The following is a 2,333-nucleotide window of genomic DNA, read 5'->3' on the forward strand; positions in this document are numbered from 1 at the left end:
AGAGAGAGAGAGAGAGAGAGAGAGAGAGAGAGAAAGAGAGAGACAGAGACAGGGAGAGAGAGGGAATGACATAAAGTGTCAATCAGAACAGGATCATGTGTGGGTGTGATTACCCATTTCCCACCCACATAAAGCATCTAAAGATGTTCTCATGTGTGTATGCCTGTCTTCAAGACCCTTGCAATATACTATATAATATACATGCGTGAACAATATCCACAAAACTGAATAAGAAGAGAAAAATAGAGCAGCCTGAACATCCCCACCAAGTGGAAAAAAAAATCAATCGCGCTTGCTGGTCCTGTCACCACACCCTTACCCCTTACCCATTCCTTCACTAGTCCCCCTTCCCCCCAAAAAAATCCTACTTTCACTAATCTCTCCCCCACTCCCTCTCCACCTGTTCATCCCCCCCCCCATGAATCTCCCACAAAAAAGAGAACCCCCCCTCTCCCCCAACAAAAAAACACCCACCCCTCCTAAAACCAAAACAAAACAAAAAAACGTGCCCTCCCTTTCCCCCAGAATTGCCATTCTCCCCCCGCCCGGCTCTGCCTCTCCTCCTCACCTCCGTGTTGTCCTTGCCAGTCGTAATGAGGTCGTTCATCTCTCTCTCCAGACGCTCACACTTCTCCACCTGGCTCTGGTGCTCCATCTTGGCTTGCTGGCGGAGGGAGAGACACACACAGGGGGATATAAACACTTTACATTGACACAAATATAATCATATCATTATGAGACACACACAGGGGGATATAAACACTTTGCATTGACACACATGTACTCAACATATAATCATATCATTATGTGTCAAGACGTGGTGGAATCAGGTATTGTCTTAAAGCTCGTTAATCTTACTTGCTTCTAATTTTTTTAAAAACCACCACCACCCCCAGACGTGTTTTGAACATATAGGTCTAATGATATTATGTGTCAAGACACGGTGGAACCAGGCCATCATCAATTTCTCGACAAATGAAGTTATCGGAATCATCATAAAGCTTGTTCATTTATCTTGCTTCAAAATAAAACAAACATACCCATTCATCTCGAATAGAAACCCAGATATTTGCGACTGAAGTAAGTGGGGATAGCCTGTTGTTGCTTGGAGTTAGAAATAATAATGAGAAAACGGCTCCCGTTGTAATGAGTTCCAAAACTTGAGAGTCTTCAGAAACTGCAAATTAAATTTTTTTTAACGTGCATTTTATCATCGTTTTTTTTAGTAAAACCCACACAAAAATGCGTATTTAAATGAACATAAAAGGTGTGGAGCAAAAAATAAAAAATATTGATAAAAATATCCGAAAGCAGAAACACGCCAGTTTCTTTGATTTCATTATTTTGTCCAGTGCCTGATTTCACCACAATACAACACATATGGTCGCTTTAAAGCACAAGGGGGCTATCCCGAAAAATGCTGTTTTGAGAAAATTGAAGGTAAAGTTTTTGCCCCTTGTTCAGTTTCTTGAACAGACAAGGAGAGTTTTCTCTATAACCAAACAAATATGCACACCAATGAAACCAAACCTCTCCTATAGGTAGGGCAAAGCACACTTTTGGCGTTGGTCAAGATTTTGGGAAACTCCTGAAATCTGGGTTAACCAACTTGTCCTTAAAAGCGACCTTATATCTTAGCAGGTAATGAGGTAACTCACACATACCAGTTAGAAAAAAAATAATTAAAAAGGTATAAACAGCAACATCAACAGCCTGCTGGCCAAAAGCGATGGCATCATTGGCTTACTAGCTAACTCGGCAAATATCATATTAGATAGCAGTGCAATCATGGCGTTTGATATGCCCAAATAGTCCAGTTTTACTTTCACCACTTTATAGAGTTAAAAAAGCGGAACATTTCCCTCTCCCCCCAAAAAAAAGAAAAAAGGAAAAGAATTTAAAAGGAGAAAAAAAAAAGAGGCCAGCAAAGACACAGTATTGTACGATGAGTGAGCGGGTGGCTGGCTTTAGGAGAGAACTTGGGGAGGAGGAGGGAATGAATAAGTAAGAAGAATAGGGAGTGCATGAATGTGAGGAAGAGAAAGAGAAGTGAAGGAGAGAGTGACAGGTGGGAGAGGCAGAGCAAGCTGGCGACAATATGGAAAGGGTCGAAGGGCATATGCAAATGAGATGGTAAATGAAGTAGCAAGCGAATGAGTGACAAGCTGAATACAATATGAGCAAGACAGAGGGACTGGACAATAAAAATGAATGAGTAGGTGAAATGAGCAAATAAGAAAAAGGGTGAGTAAGTCAGTGAGTAACAAAGAGAGAGAAGGGACAGAGAGAGAGAGAGAGAGAGAGAGAGAGAGAGAGAGAGAGAGAGAGAGAGA

The 2,333-nt window shown here is 41.5% G+C and overlaps 1 protein-coding gene across 1 annotated transcript in view; it reads right to left on the bottom strand.

The window, feature by feature from the left end:
* LOC101845088 (unconventional myosin-XVIIIa) overlaps window positions 1-2,333 on the bottom strand; it is a gene marked incomplete in the record, with an annotated part of 129,989 nt that overhangs the window by 17,311 nt on the left and 110,345 nt on the right.

This window comes from Aplysia californica, unplaced genomic scaffold, assembly GCF_000002075.1.
Source record: "Aplysia californica isolate F4 #8 unplaced genomic scaffold, AplCal3.0 scaffold00132, whole genome shotgun sequence".
Classification (NCBI taxonomy): domain Eukaryota; kingdom Metazoa; phylum Mollusca; class Gastropoda; order Aplysiida; family Aplysiidae; genus Aplysia; species Aplysia californica.